General features: G+C 33.4%; 1 long non-coding RNA gene across 2 annotated transcripts in view; it reads right to left on the bottom strand.

The window, feature by feature from the left end:
* Positions 1-17,759, bottom strand: part of LOC144320526 (uncharacterized) — a 230,320-nt gene that overhangs the window by 135,548 nt on the left and 77,013 nt on the right. For both annotated transcript variants that reach the window (XR_013386156.1, XR_013386157.1), the window contains exon 3: positions 3,847-3,937. This is a non-coding gene — a long non-coding RNA (uncharacterized LOC144320526). The remainder of the gene's footprint in view (positions 1-3,846; positions 3,938-17,759) is intronic.

Genomic DNA, 17,759 nt, shown 5'->3' with positions numbered 1-17,759 from the left:
GACAGAAATCCTCATCTCAAATCTGCCCCTTAATCACTGTGAAAACCATCAGCCAGTCACCTTTCCCTGCTCTTTCAAGTCATTTTAAACCTATTGGGAGCCACTCTTTTCTCCCCTGAAAGCTCATGTTAGTAGTAAACCCTTACTCTTTTGGTGGTTGTGTGTGTGGCATCATTAGTCTCAAATTTGAACCTAATTTTGGGTGTGGGTCTATCTGCTTCTGCAGGATAGTTACAAAACATACTGTCCTGAGCATTTTTGTACAAGGGCTTTGTCGGGTTTTTTTTAAGTTTTATTTATTTATTATTTATTATTTATTTATTTATTTATTTATTATTTATTTATTATTTATTTATTGAGAGAGAGAGCGCGCGCACACACACAAGCTTCAGGGAGGGGTGGGGGAGAGAAAGAAGCATACTCCTCGCTGAGCACAGAGCCCAACTTGGGGCTCTATCCCAGGACCCTGAGATCATGATCTGAGCCAAAGGCAGACATTTAACTGACTGAGCCACCCAGGTGCTCCTCTACATGCAAGTTTTTATGTGGGGATAGGTTTTCAATTATCTGGAATATATACTTCAGAGTAGAATTGTTGGGTTATATAATGACTGCATGCATTTTTTTGTTTGTTTGTTTGTTTGTTTGTTTGTTTGTTTTACTGTGTGTATTTTTTAGGACCTGGCAAAAGGCTTTCCAAAGTGCTGCACTGTTTTTTGCTTTATTTTGTTTTGTTTTGGCATTCCTACCAGCAATGTATAAGAGTTCCAATTATTCTGTATCCCTGACAATACATTGTCTTTTTCACTATAGCTGTCCTAGTGTGTGTAACATGGTATCTCATTGTGGTTTGGATTTGTATTTCCTTCATGCCTAATGTTGCTAGCATCTTTTCATGAGTTTATTAAGAATTTGTACACTTTCTTTCAGCATATGTCTATTCCAATCCTTTGCCCATTTTTAAACTGAAGTGTATCTCTGTTGTTGAGTTGTAAGACTTTTTTTTTATATATTCTGGATACAAATCCCTTATCAGATATTAATTTGCAAATATTTTTCCCATCTTGCAGATTTTCTTTTCACTTTCTTGATGGCATCTTTTGAAGCACTAAAATCCCATTCAAAAACTTCTACATTCAGCTCATTGATTCTAATTATGTTATATGGCCATCTCACCTGCAAGAGGGGATAGGCAATATTTTCTACCATGGCAAAATTGGCACTCCCAACAAAATAGTGGCTTCATAAGTAAGACGAAGTTCCCTTCATCAGTGGATATTGGGGTGGTAATCAACAGACTGTGCCATTTAGGGTAAAGGGATGAGTCAATAAATAATAAAATAAATCACTATCACAGTTCCTCAGAATGTATCTTTCCTCTTAGAAGTCTGTTTTGGTGTCTCTCTGCCTGATGCCAAGACTCATTCACTGCCATAACTACTAGCTGACAGATGATCCTTTCTAGTCAAGCAGATTCATATATATTGTTTGTCTACCTTGGATTTGACTGCTTCTGCCTTTCCTAATTTATATATATACATATATATATATAAATTGCCCAACTGACCAATGTTTACCCATAGATAGGGACATCTCCATGCCCCTATTCAACAGGAAGAATTTACAGAAAATAAGACCTTCCACTCTCAGGAAACTTAAAGATTTATGGGTCAAAACTGTTCAGAGGGGAGAATGATAAGGAGAACAAAGGCAAGAAAAATGGAGATAAAATTAAATTTCCTTACAACTTTCAGCCCATTGATAAGTACCTGAGACATGCCAAGTGTGACATTCCTCAAGAAATTCATGGCTGCCTTAATGTTGATATCTTCTAGAGACTAAAAGCAACCTTAACTTGATAATAGTCTAGGATGCCATAAGTCTTCTTTAACATATGAAAATCCCTTTAGAGACTTCCTTTATCTCTACCCCCTTCTCAACTTAAAAGTACATAATTAATAGCTCTTCATAATCATAGTGCAGTTCTTTCTGCTCACTGGTCCTGTCCCCAGTCTATAATAAAAGAACCTTTCCGCACTGTAAAAAATATATAAATAAATAAAATTTAAAAATCTGATCAAATCTAGAGCATCCCTTGTTCTTCATTACAAAATCCTACCAACCTGTGTAATTAACATCTTTCACTCTCCAACCATAAGATTAAAAAAAAAAAAAGGACTCATCAGAATCAATGATTGACAACCTCTGCATTCTACCAAGCTTTCTTGAGCCCTGTATCATTGCTATTAATTTCCCACTATAACCCAAGGGAAATCTTTGTAATATTTTATTTATTTATTTTTAACAAATGTTAAAAAATTGTTATCAGTTGTCCCTATAGTAATCACCTTTAGATGGAAAATTAGAAATATATAAAGTGTAAATGAGAAAAAAGTACAAACACTGATATGCTTCATTTAGGTTATTTAGTTAGTTTTAAGATTTATTTATTTTAGAGAGAGAATGCATGCACATGTGAGTGGAACTGGGGGAGGGAAAGAGGGTGGAGACAGCAGAGAAAGATAACCTCAAGTAGAATCCCTACTGAGTGCGGAACCCAACACAGAGCTGAGATAATGACCTGAGCCAAAATCAAGAGAAGGTCTCTCAAACAACTGAGCCACCCAGGCATCTCTAATATCCCTCATTAAATCATGGATATTGCTGCATGTCTTGTTCAGTGAAATTATACTTTCCACTGAATATTGTGGTATATTATAAATTTCCAAATTCATTGTTTAGTATTGACTGCTTAATGGGAAAGACAGAACTATGACCAAATTCAGAATGTTAGTCATTTACTATGTATCCATTCATTTGTTCAAAATGTGTGTGTGTATATATATATATATATATATATATATACACACACACACACACATATACACACACACACACACTATTTACAAGACCTTAACCCTCATTGAATTTGCAGGTTAGAAGTAAATCAGTGATCACAAGATTCATTACTGCTGTTTATAGATGAGGACATTGAGGTTCAAAAAGGATAAGCCCCGGAATAGAGGCATTAAATATTGATCTTATCTTTTTTCCTTATTAATATCTTGTTGACTTTTAGATTTAGTTTTGTTATAGTGTCTTACTGCAGAAGTTTGAAGTATCAATTTTTTTAATTAATTAATTAATTAATTTATTTATTTATTATTTATTTATTTATTTATTTATTTATTTAAAGATTTTATCCATTTATTCATGAGAGACGTGCGCGCGCGCACACACACACACACACACACAGAGGCCGAGACACAGGCAGAGGGAGAAGCAGGCTCCATGCAGGGAGCCTGATGTGGGACTCGATCCTGGGTCTCCAGGATCAGGCCCTGGGCTGAAGGCGGCTCTAAACTGCTGAGCCACCTTGGCTGCCCGAAGTATCAATATTTAAACACAAATTTAATTCAGAATTGTCTATATAGACCCAATTCAAAATACTATTTAATGGGTTCCTAAATCTTTGGGTAAATCCAGAATTTTTACATGATGATTTTTTAGGTATCTATATTTATTTTTTCACAGCTGAATACAGGGACTATATGCAGTCAGTATCAATTGCATTGATGCTGTGGAAATGAAGCCAGTAACATGACTATGTGACAAAGTCATATGAACTCTTTACATTTGGTAAGACACAATGACTGGATATGTCTTAGGAACTATGTAATAGGTTAATATGCAGATATCTTTTTAATTAAATTATAAAATTTAATAATTTTTTATGTTTTGTATAAATGAATATTTGGCATAAATCATGAGTATTTTCTAAAATGCACTTGATAATTTCTAAATCATTTATAATTTTCCTGATATTACTATATAAGGTAAACATACCCAGAAATCTTATGTTTTTTTGCAGGAAAATATTTTGATGTCTTCAAAACTGCCACCACCTTCCTGGATTTCTTCTAGTCATCTCTGCACTCTCAATATGGAGAAAATGGGAGAACAGGAGAAATAAGAGAAAGGGGAAAGTAAAGGAGGATCAGTGCTATAATCTTGCATGATTTTTTTTATCTTGGAGACATCCCATATACTCAGAAACAACTATGACTGTTCTTTTATGAGCAAATTTCAGATTATTGAAACATGACTTATCACCTTGGCTGCTGAACTAAAGGGGCAGAGATCACTAAGGTCATGTTTCCAGGACCAATACAGAAATTTTTATATAATCAGATAGAACCTTCTAGGTGATAGCCATAGAGAGTGCTGTTTCTTACTGTGAATTATGTCCTCTACCAGTTGTTCACTTTACTCTTTTTTATCACTTTATTTTTTATGCTACACGATGCCCAGGCCCCCATCAATGCAGTCCTAATACTCTGTAATGGGCATTTTTCATGGTCATGCAAAACCAATACAGTAACATAGTTTAACTACTCGTAAGCCAGGTATAAGCAGTAGGAGGAAATATCACTCATAGAGACTAATCCTGGAGCTGAGGTTGTAAACATTGCTATTACATTTCTCATGTTTGTGTCTATCATTTAAAAAGTGCTGGATTTGCAACAGATGGGCATGTTTCACTTTTGAATAAATATTTCTGCAGAATCTAATATTCCAATCCATTTAGCATATTCTATACTAACCTTCTTACCCATTAACATGTTCAAGGAAACCTTCTCATTTCCTGCCAGATTCATGGATTTATGCCATGGACCCTACAAATATGAGACTATATCAACATACAACATCTAGTATACACACTATATAGAGAGAAAAACTGCTAAATCTAAGCTGGACTTTAATTAATATAGTTAATATATTTATTATATTCAAGACAAGATAATGTATTGACATTAGGGATCAGCCTATGAAAGAGGTTAGAACTTAATCTATTTGAGAATGTAATGCAGGAACACATAAAAGGATTTTGGTACATCCTGTATAACATTTGATAATTTGGAAGAAAAAATCTGATATATATATATTTTTTAATTCTGAAATAACTTGTAAAACCAAGATGCAATATCAAAATCATATTCTAAAAAAGGATGTGAAAAGTGCCACATGGTAAACTACCAAGGTTTTTTTAAATTGGCAAAGTACTTGTGCACCATTATATAACTCCAAATCATGCTTTTGAAAATTCTGCTTTCTTTGAATTATGACGAATTCACAGTGCCTTATCTTCAAATGCAGACAACAAAATGCACAGTGATGAAAGTACCAAATGTTTACTTTTAATGGGATTCTAATCTTAGAACTGAAAATAAATGTGCTTTGTGTTAATACATAGCTTATAATATCTGTAATATATATTCTATATAGTATAGAATTGTAATCATTATTATACTTGTTTATAGTCACACTCAGCTTAAAGACACAAAGATTCAATCATCTGGACTGTTATTTGTGTTTGACACATACAGATTTCTCTGAAGTCTACTTTAAGTAGCCCAGCATCAGTTGGTTTTGGAATTATTTTTATGTTTGAATTCCCATTTGTCATGTATCAGCCAAATAATTTTGGACACATTATGTAACTTTTTAAGGATTAATGTCTTATCTGTAAAATAGGAATAATATATACCTACTTCACAATGATGTGAAGGATTATTTGAAAACACCAAGTGTAAAGAGTTAAGGAACTACCTGACCCAGAGTAAACAAGTGCTAGATTTTCTCTTCATCAATAGGCTGAGTGTTATATATGAAAGTAAAATAAGCAAATAAATCCTGACTATAAGACTATTATGATAACAAAGTGGACTACCAAAGATCTTATAAAATATCCTTCTGAGAATATCTTCCCAAAATAGATAAAATTGTTTTTCCAATAGGCTATGAACCTTACATCTCAACAGACTCAGTTGCCTCTTTATTGACCTTCAATCTCCTAATGCTCCAAATATGATTTAATAGCTAGAGGTATCTTGCTTAAGGAATAAAAGAGCTTCCATTCCCAGAGTAATGCAGAGCTATTGATTCAAATTAAAATTCATGGTGTAAGCTTCAAAATCCTTCACTATTGCTCAATCTTCATTATGTTTATCTCCTTAGCTTATAGTTCAAAATAATGGATCCTTTTATATTAATTACTTGTTCTTGGTTATCTCTATCAGCATGACAAAACCAAGAAAACATAGATTTAGAATGAAAATACTTAATTTTAAGTCTTGGCTCCAGCATCATGCCTGAGCATCAGGTTACACACTCATTAAAAAAAGAAAAATAGTAATAATAATGACCCTGCTTATGTCACGGAAGAAAGTCAACATTCAATCATGCAATGGGCAAGTAAAAGACATTAAAAATACAACAATGAGAAACACTTTAAGACAAAGTTCAGATTTTAATGAGGAATTCCAGACAATCATGCTAGAGTGATGAGTGTCATGATCAGGGAAACTCATGCATTAGTTTTATTATAAACCTAATATAAGGGGTATCTGGGTGGCTCACTTGATTGGGTGTCTGCCTTCCACTCAGGTCATGATCCTGGGGTCTGGGATTGAGCCCCAAGTTGGGCTCCCTGCTCAGCACAGAGTCTGCTTCTCCTCTGCCTCTCACCCTGCTCCTGATTTCTCTCAAAGAAATAAAAAAATCTTAAAAATAAAATGAACCTAATATCAGATATCTCTTCTACTGAAACAGGAGAACTGTACTCACTAAAATATTCTAATTCAAAACTCTGAAATTTACTACTAAATGTCAAAACTTACCAATATATCTATAACACTTTCCATAGAGTCTTTTCAACCCCTCTAATGTATGTGTGTGTGCATATAAACCTGTTTACTTATTTATCTGAAACTATAGCTGATTTTGATTACATGGGTCTTTCACTTGTTTTTATATATATCTGTTTGCTTTGCTCCTATTATTAATGACCATATTTTCCTTTCTTTTGTGACTCCTCATTATTCTAATGTGTTTCAAGTAATTTTAGTGTTTTAAAAAATAAATTCCTCTTGTAATTTAGTAAATAAAGCAAATATCTTAGGTAGATATTCAATTATTCTTCATAGTCTTTCCAAATTTAAAAAAAAACAACTATTTTCCTGATGTCTTGGACACTCAATTTTCATGTGGACTTATAGTGACAATTCCAGATCATACTCAAGGGGGAAAAACTTGTTTTGGAATATTCAGATTTTTAAGAAGTTTTACTTGCATATATTTCACTATTACACAAGAATATGCATGCATTGTTGAAAAAAACAGTAAAAACTAAAGAGAAGTTAAAAAGGGATCACCTATAATTCTACCACACTACTTATATTTTGGAGTATATGTTTCATGATACTTAATACATATGAACAAACCAACTTTTAAAAGTGGTATATTATCCATAGTTTTATAATTACTTTAACTTATATGCACTTAACATCTCTTCATGACAATAACCATATATGTATATAATAATTTTAATTACTTCTGAGTATTCCATTGCAAAAACCAAATTTTACTTATCAATTAATTTAACAGGACATTTACATTATTTTTACATAAACGTATCATGATAAATACACCTGAATCTTTGTACAGCTGTCCTATTATTTCCCTTAGGATAAATTTCTAAAACCAGAATTTCTTATGTCAAAGGCAATATATCTTTTTAGCTTTCATTATACTTTGACAAAATCCTCCAAAGGATTTTGTGTGGAAGAGTGCTTCTTTCTATATTGAATTTTAATTTTAAAAGAGTTTTCTGTATATGAAATAACTTGCTTTACTCATGTCTTTTATTACTACTAGGGTTCATTTTTATACATATTTTAGTTGGCCATTGTTTCTTCTTATTATATAAAATGCCATTCTCATCTTTTGGTCATTTTTTTCAATTGAGCAGTTTTCCTTGTATTGCATAATAAAGAGATTTTTATGTGTTAATGTTGATAACCTTCACCCATGTATATGTTACAAATGTTCTCTCAAAGTGTATCCCCCTCTTAAGTTTACTTATTGTAGTTTTTGATATGTGGATGTTTTTAAATAGTACATAATATAATAGAAAAAACTATACGATAGGAAAGACCATGAAGGAGATTTTTAGATCGTTTTCTGCTTTCATCATTGTGTCATATTGAAATAACTAAAAGAGCATATAATATTTAAATTTTAAAATAACCATCAGTGGCATGCTATCAAATAGTTTATAGCTAAAGCATTTTACTTCAAGTTGCCAGTGAATTGTCTTATTTTTATCATGAACTCATTGTATGTGTAAACAGCAAAGTACAATGCTGGACAGGAGAATAATAAAAACAGATGGAAGACATTTTCAGTTGGATGACCTTTTAGTTCATGGGCTTGAATAAGGCTGAATCTAGTTATGCTAAATAACTAGTGGTACTTCTCAGCACCTGTTCAGTCTCCTAAATGCATTCAACCTTTGCTTTTGGGTTCTTGAGAATAACACGAGCTCGTGATGGGAGGCAGATGTGACTTGATGTTGATGTGGCTGTACAAGCTATTCTAGTGAATCCTCAAGGGTAAAAAATGTACAACCTTGAAAACGAACTATAAAGATGGAAAACATTTGTGTAAGGTCTTTTCTCATCATGGAAAAAATATTTTAAAATTTACAATGAAGAAAGTCAATACTATATTTATTTGTCAGTCTTTTAGCATGATAGGTGATGACAAAATCAAATTGATCTTATTCACAACCCTCAATAACATATACAAGATTAAAAGTATGTTAAACTTATAGTAAACTAAAAACTTGCTTTATTTTTTTATTTTTTTAATTTTTTTTCATAGTTAAAGGGTACAAAGTTTTATTTATGCAAGATAAACAAGTTCTGGAGATGTACTATACAACATCATTCCTATAGCTAACAATGAAGTGTATGGTATATTTAAAATTTGCTGAGAGGATAGATATTATATCAAGTGCTCTTTCTTTATTTTTTAAAAGATTTTATTTATTTATTTTATTTTTTTAATTTATTTTTTATTGGTGTTCAATTTACCAACATACAGAATAACCTCCAGTGCCCGTCACCCATTCACTCCCACCCCCCACCCTCCTCCCCTTCTACCACCCCTAGTTCGTTTCCCAGAGTTAGCAGTCTTTACGTTCTGTCTCCCTTTCTGATATTTCCCACACATTTCTTCTCCCTTCCCTTATATTCCCTTTCACTATTAGTTATATTCCCCAAATGAATGAGAACATATAATGTTTGTCCTTCTTCGACTGACTTACTTCACTCAGCATAACACCCTCCAGAAAAACTTGCTTTATTTACAGAAGAATGCAGTAGGTCAGATGCTAAGGTCAATATCCCTGGACTCAAATCTTGGTTCTAGCTATATATTGTAGCAGTTATTAGCTATATGAACTAGGTTTTCTTGGTTATGAAATGGGGTTTATAGTTAATAATAATCTCAATTAATGTTTGAAATACTTCATGCTAATCATTACCACAGTGTACATTAAAGTCCCCAATAACCATTACCAATTATCAGGATATTATAAATAAAAAACTAAATTATAAGTTTTATTGGCATAGATCCCTATGTATCCTTTAAGATCCATATAATAAGTCACTAGTTTTATGAAATCTTTCTTACCTAGAGCAGATCCAATTGCTTTTTCATTTGAATTTCTATTTTCTTATGATTAGTTAATATATTAAGATTAAATTGTTGGGTTAATATTCAGATAAGTCACTTGGCTTGGGTGAGACTCTTTAAATTGGATTGCTTGTGGAACAACAAGTATTCACAGTTCCATTAATTATTGAGTTTTTCTTTTATGATTGAAGTGGCTGGGCAAAACTGCACAGGGCAATAAAGGAGATTTATAGAGTCTGTGTATAAGATGAAAAGAGGGGTGAAAGGAGGTGAGAAACTGTGGGGAGAAGAACATACACCTGTAGGATTTTATTAAGTTTCTGGTATGTACTGTAATGTGAGTTCTCCAATAAATTTTTAATAACATATCTATTTCTTATTAAAGCCTTATAAAGTTTTATGGGTTTGCAAGAGGGGTATAACAAAATAGTGTATTCTGGATGATTCAGAGGGAGAAAAAAACTGCCAATAAGAGTTCTGCCACCTGCCCATTTCTGAGTTACAGCAGGTGGTATCATATTGAGAGCTGATGCCTGCCAGAGTCTAAATAGTTTCTGGGGATCATAAGAAAACTTTGTATGTGCTTTTAATCTTTCCAAACTATGAAATCTTGCCTTCCATTAACATTGTGAGCTGCTGACCTTGTAAATGCAGTCATATTGCCCCCTTTAAAAGGAAGAGAGATTCTGATAGTAATGATGTACCTAAATCTGATGGCACATAAAAATAGAAATATCCATGATCACATAGATATACAAGAACATATTAGCCTATTTATTATTTTTGTAAAGTTTTCCAAAAATTTAGGATTTTGACACGGCATTCTTAAAATTGATTTTAGAGCCAGGATATATCAAAATATTTATGTTAAAAATTATTAATTACACAATGATTTCCAACATTCCTTAATTAAATCATATATTTTCTTGGCCAGCTAAATATGATACCTATTTCAGCTGGAAATAATGAAGCTAAAGCAAAATTTAAAGCTCAGGAATGCCCAAACTGAGGAAAAAAGCATAATAGTATTAGAGTAAGAGAGAATTTGGAAAACAAATCTAACCACATTGCAATAAACGTATTACATATTTTGATATATTCTAGACACAGTTTTAAAAATTAAGTCTAAAAATAGCCATTGCAATTGTTTTATGATAAAAACCAACTGATGCCTACAATTAAAAACATTAGTACTTCTTGCACATTTAATTACATGTTGGCAGATTTGTCAATATACACACCCTCAATATGTGGATAAACTTGCTAGATTGTATTTCTTTTGCCGTTAGTTTCTATTTAAAGACCATGAAATCAGACCTGGATACTTTTAGCTACAACATGAAGAAAATTGAGAAATGATACTGAACTTGAGATGATCAAAACTACACAACTCTAAATGATGTCTCACATACAACTCAACCATTTTGATTGAACTCCATATTCACTAATGTGACCAACTGTACTATTTAGATCTATTGAGCTCAAGCTGATAAAAAATCATTGTCTCTGAAGAGCAAAATAATTCTGGAGTCAGACATTTCTTAAACTCCACGAGACATTCTAAGAAGAGGGAGACAACTATGAAGGGAGAGCATGAAAGTCATGCATAGACTTTTAATGTTTCTACGGTCTCTGCTGGAATAGTCTAAGAATGTCTATGTTTACATCCAACTGTGATGCTCTCTAATTTAAAGTTTTAAGGAGATTACATAATTGAATGAAACTTTTCACATCTTTTAAGCTACTAGCTGCAGGAGGGTTTTTTGTTTGTTTGTTTCTTCCTTTTTTTTTTTTTTTTTTTTTTTCAGTCTTCACTCAAGCTCTTTTTTATTAGTATCCTATTAGCTGGCTTTGGGATGATGATAACATAGCTTGGCCAGTTCAATCACCACATTTTGTCTTTCGTTTTTGTCTCATGCACTTAATGGCTGCTTTGTACAAGATGAAAGACAGTTAGTGCAAATCCCCCTTGAAACTGAACACAAATTCACATAGTCATAAATTAATAACAGGTAATCTTTCATTTCTATCTGCTTGTATCCTATTGTCTGATTGCTCCATTAGTCCCTCTCCTCTGAAGTTCCAAATAAAGAAAATGTAATGCCACCTTGAAGTATAATTAGAATGGATAAATGAATGGAAAAGGAAGAAGCATTCTAAGTCATTAATTGTCCTAACAGGCTCAATCTGGGAAACATGAATGATGAAAATGCTAAACAAAAGAGAATGTGCACATTATGCTTAGAAGCAAAATAAAAATCAGTGAGAAGATTGGTCTACAGGAGGAAAATGCAGGATGCACATTGCTAAGCATCCCTTAGCAAATGATGCCTGCTTCTTCCTTGGGTATTATTATCGCAAGTATGATAACTATACTGGTAGAAGCTTTGTGTTTGTGTGGGTAAGTTCCAGAAACTCTTACTTATTGACATGGCTAATATTAAATGCAAAACTCTCTTTTCTAGATTGTGTTTATATATTCAAATTATTTGATCATTTAAATTATTTTTTTGTTATTTAAAATCAAAGAAGACTTTGTTGGTTGCTAGTGCTGAGAAATAAACTGAGGCATAATTAAAATTTTAAGAGTCTGAGCAAAAATCAATTCTATTTGGTGAGCACCAAACCAGAAGTAATTAGGAGTGCTCCATGGACAGGTACTTGGGGAGAGACTTTTACAGAGAAAAGACAGAAGCAAATCAAGAAAATTGATGGACTATAAAGTCTAATTGGCTGGTTTTTTATTGTCCTTAGATTTCAAGTTCCATAACCTTGAAGTATTTAAAGACTCAGACTTTGATTTGTTCTGGTAGGCTACCATGTCATTAGAGCCACCTCAGGATAATGGTCTCCTTGTTTAGTTAATTTAACACATACACGTGTGTGTGTGTGTGTGTATCTGTGATTATGTAGATAATCTTTTGAAGTAGGCTTAGTTGCTAGCATTCCAGCAAATAATAGAGAGCAAGAGGTGACAAACCAATTTAACATATGAACATCATAATTCATAAATGTCTCCTCTTATCAGAGAGAGTATGGTGAGACTCAGAAACCATACTCCTAGGGTGCCTGGGTGGCTCAATTGGTTGAGTGTCTGCCTTCAGGTCAGGTCATGATCCCAGGGTTCTTGGATAGAGCCCTACATCAGGCTCCCTGCTCAGCATCGAGTCTGCTTCTCCCACTCCTTCTCCCTCTCCCTCTATCCCTTGCTCTGTTTTCTCTCTCTCTCAAATAAATAAATAAAATATTTAAAAAAGAAAGAAAAGGAAAAGGAAAAGAAAAGAAAAGAAAGAAAAAAAAAGAAAAGAAAGAAAAGAAAAGAAAAGAAAAGAAAAGAAAAGAAAAAAGAAAAGAAAAGAAAAAAAGAAAAGAAAAGAAAAGAAAAAAGAAAAGAAAAGAAAAGAAAAGAAAAGAAAGCCATACTCCTTGGGCCTAAATCTTAGCTTTATCACTTACTTGTTCTGTGATCTTGAACAAATTACATTTTCTCTTTGGTATTTTCTTTGTGAAGTGGAAATATTAATAGGTAGTCAATGAGATTTTGTGAAAAATAAATGATTAATTATATAAAAAGTGCATCGAACTCTACATGGCCCATGACAAACATCCCTTACACCTGTGTTCTGGTTGATTTTTTTAAATCAAGTTTTTACTTAATAATCCAGGGTTCAAGCAATGTATCCAGAGTCTGAAGGGAAGAGTATTTGCAAAATATAAAAATATAAAAGAAACTGTACCAAAGGACTGATATAGGTTAACCAGGACCTGGTTATAGGAGATTTCACCAAGATGTTAAAGATAAGTTTGTTATTGCAGAGGCCATGAGAATGTTGTTTTCCTGCTATCTCTGACCCTTTCTGTCTCCAATTCTAAATATGTAGTAAATCAGAAATGCAAAGTTCATGCAAACTGATAGCCCAATGCCCATATAAAGAAAATACATATATTTAAAGATGCCTAATTCTTCTCTGATATCCCTTTCATCTCTCACATTAGCAATTAATCAATAGACATAAAATAACAAGTTTGCAGCTATACACAGAGAACTAGCCTGATATGGAGAATATTTGTGAAACATCTCCTAATATAACTATCTTTATCAGCAAGCTAGTTTCCCCCTTTGCGTTACTCACTATTATACCCTAAAATAACAGGTCAGAGCAGATGGGGAAATAGGAAGATATAACTTAGTTGGAAATCACCAGACATGGAGAGGAAGTTGGAAGCAATGTATCCCCTTATCTTTCTACCCTGTGTCTTTTAGAAGGAGTAAGTAAAATGGAAAGAAGGTGAGTAGAGCATGCCTCTGTCCCTATCTCCTATTCCTAGATCAAGTCTGATGTGCGCTATGAGAAGCAGGAGCCAAATGTAGATATATCCAGATAGGAAAAGGAGAACATGCGAACTAGGGAGGCATAGTCCTGGACATGGCCTGGGGGAATCTACAAGCTTTTTTTTTTAATTTAAATTCAATTAATTAACATATAATGGGATAGTTTCAGGGGTAGAGTTCAGTGATTCATTAGTCTTATATAATATCCTGTGCTCATTACATCACATGCCCTCCTTAATATCCATCACCCAGTTACCCCATCCCCCACCCTCTCCCTTTCAGCAATGCTCAGTTTGTTTCCCATGATTAAGAGTCTCGTATGGTTTGTCTCCCTCTCTGATTTCATCATTTTATTTTTTTTCCCTCCTTTCCCTTGTGATCCTCTGTTTTGTCTCTTAAATTTCACATATGGGTGAGATCATATGATAATTGTCTTCCTCTGATTGACTAATTTACTCAGCATAATACCCTTTAGTTCCATCCATATCATTGCAAATGGCAAGATTTCAATTTTTTTGGATGGCTGAATTATATTCCATTATATATATACCACATCTTCTTTATTCACCCATCAGTCTATAAACTCTTTAAAAACTACCTCCAGACATCACAGCATAATTTCTATTATGACACAGGAGGGACAGCAGTTCTCACACTTGCCATAGAGAATATGAGAGGTGCCAGTGGTGACACAGAAGTCTACAGTTAGGAAGAAGAGCAGCCAATGGCAAACATGCAACATCTGAAGGCCAACATGTGAAGACCTTTAAGTACTAAAGGACTAATGCTGGCCAAATTAGCCATTATAGGCCATTACATTCCCAAAAGCAGTAACAGGGATAGCCCAGCAGAGCAAGTTCAGAGACAGAATTGACTGAACCAGCCCTCCAAGATGGACTAGGGCCAGAATATATATATAGGAGGCCATCTCTCTTGTGACCACAAGGTCAGATCATTCTTCCACTTCAATGCACCCAGGTACAATAGCTGGAGGATCAGAGAGAGGAAAAGGCTATCTGAAACTCTGATTGTTTCACCAAAAAAAGACTGAATAACAACACTAAGGGTACTTAAAGTTCAAAGAGACTAATGTATTTTAAAGTATGAATATATAAATACTTTTCTGTTGAAAGTGTATTTCTATACCTCCATACAGTGCCCTCAAATCCATCTCAGTGGGGGCTTCTATTAATAATTAAATCAGACATAGAAAATAGAAAAACCACATTTTATTTCTTGATATCAATATTCATAAAAATGTGATCCCATATATTCCTTTGCATAAAAAGCAATTGTACTAGGATATATGAAAGTTGGTTTTATTCACACTATTAAAAGGCCAAATGTGTTCTCACTTAGGAGTCTAAACAAATAGATGGTTTTTCTTAATACAAAGAAATAAAAGGAATAAGACAAAAAAGGGTGGCATATCTTTTCATAAATGAATAATTGAAGTTGTTTTAGTTGTGAGTTGGTTTGAAGGGAGGCTTGGGGGATGTTTTTTGACTTAGAATCAATCATAGCTTTTGGTTGTCATGTGAATGAAGTATCTGAGGGACACAAAAGCACTTCTCAGTGAAGCAAAGGGGACACGTGGCAGCCCAGAAGAGATTAGTATGGTGTCTTAGGGTTAAAATTTGCATGCAGTTTGTAAGCAATGGGAACCCAAAGGCCAAGAGTGAACATTTAGTTCACACCACTTAACAGCTTAGTTTTCCCTACAAAGAAAGTCTACAGAACACACACACACACACACACACACACACACACACAAACTCTTTTAACTTTCTTTACTAGATATTGCTTAACAAATCTTTTCCCAGAAAATAATGGATATCACATTCCCCATTTTGAATTAATTAGAGCCTCTGACACATCTCCAATCTAAAGTCAAGTATATGATAATCCAGAGGAAGGAGAGCAGCAACTCTTAAGTATCCCAACGAGACTATAATACAAAAATTTTAGCCAGATTATCCTAAATAACCATAAAATATCTCTAAACTTTAAGAAAAGTAAATAAAAACTAACAAAGATACAGTCTTATGTTGGTAATTGTTTCTCTTATTAAACACAAAATATGTTCTGTTTCCTAAACTGTCATGTAGAATATATATAAATTGGGGTCTAAATACTTTTAAATAGAACTCAAAATTATTCCATGAAATGGATCCAGATTTAATCAAATAATATTGATGCAATTTTAATGAGGACAAAAATTTAATACACTCACAATTCATAATTTCAAAGGCAAAGCATTAGTATTCACTGAATGCATGAGTTAGGGGATATAAATTTTTCAATGTTTAAGATATGAGAGAAACATAGTAACAGATAGATATGAAAATCTGGTCTTTAGACCTGAGTTTTAGAGAGAGTTCCCCAGGCTTTACTGGAATATGGATTTCAGGTACATATTCTCATGGCTCTCAGCTTCAGGCTTCCCTCAAAGAACTAGAGTAAATCTAATAAGCTAGTGAGAAGTTTAAGAACAGGTATTCTTAGTATCTATGGTAATTATGTCTCTGTCAGAAGCTGGGCAATATCCTGGATCTTTTGACTGCCATTTGTTAAAAGCTTCTCTTGATCAATGTGTGGACTATTCTATCTCCTTCCAAGGGATGCAATGAAGGTGTGTTAGAATAAAATTAAAGAGATAATAAATGACATGTTATAATTCATACCCATGTTTCATCTCTTCCTTGAGTATCTATATAGAAATTTAATGAATACCATTAAAAAAGGACAAGGGCCAAATGTATAATTAACAACAGAATCTTCAACTGATGAGATATTGTTATGGATACAGCATAGCAGGAATTGATATTATTTTGATTTTGTCATAAGCATAAAATAAAAGTCTATTTTAAAACCTATTCTTTTTCCTTTCTGTAATTTTGGTCTTAGTCACTCTTGACTCATTGGATTACTTTGTTGGCCCTGAGCTCCTGACTTATAAAGGAATCTACCTCAGCTGTTTATAAGTGGTACTGTGGTTAGAAAGGTCAATGCATTCTACATCTAAAAACTAGTTAGAAGCAACAGAGAAATACTTTTAGAGATCCTTCTCATGGGTAAAACTATGAATACTGATTCTTCTCACTTTGCTCTATTCTTTTGTATGGAAACTTAAGCATCTATTTGCATGTGTTTCTTTTTTTTTAAAGATTTTATTTACGTATTCATGAGAGACACAGAGAGAGAGAGGCAGAGACATAGGCAGAGGGAGAAGTGGGCTCCCCACAGGGAGCCTGATGTAGGACTCCATCCCAGGACCTGGGGATGCCATGAGCTAAAGGTAGAAGCTCAACCACTGAGCCACCCAGGAGCCCCTATTTGCAAGCGTTTCATTTCTCTCCAAGAAAATTATAAGAATTATTTCATACTTCTTATTTCTAATTTCAATTATTTGAGTCTTATCTCTTTTTTTCTTAGTCTAACTAAAGGGTCATTAATTTTTATCTTCTCAAAAAAACCAGCTTTTAGTTTCATTGATTCTCTCTATTCTTCTGGTCTCTATTTTGTTTATTTCTGTCTGATTTTTATTATTTCCTTCCTCCTGCTAACTCTGGGTATAATTCATTCCTCTTTATTCAGTTCCTTGAAGTGTAAAGTTATTTGAGACCTTTATAATCTCTTAATATATGCATTTATTGCTATAAATCTTCCTTTCAGAACTGTGTTTGGTGCATCTCATAAAATTTAATATGTTGTATTTTCATTTTCACTTGTTTCAAGATGATTTTTTAGTTTCCTTTTGCTTTCTTCTTTGACCCGTTCAATGTTTAGTATTGTGTTGTTTAGTTTCCACATACTCAAAGATCTCCTCGCTTTTTTCTTGATTTCTAATTTCATGTCATTGGTTTAATTCCACCATCTCCTCCTT

Source organism: Canis aureus, chromosome 9, assembly GCF_053574225.1.
Source record: "Canis aureus isolate CA01 chromosome 9, VMU_Caureus_v.1.0, whole genome shotgun sequence".
Taxonomy (NCBI): Eukaryota; Metazoa; Chordata; class Mammalia; order Carnivora; family Canidae; genus Canis; species Canis aureus.
Note: the sequence above shows the minus strand (reverse complement) of the source record. Positions and strands in the feature narration are given on the sequence as shown.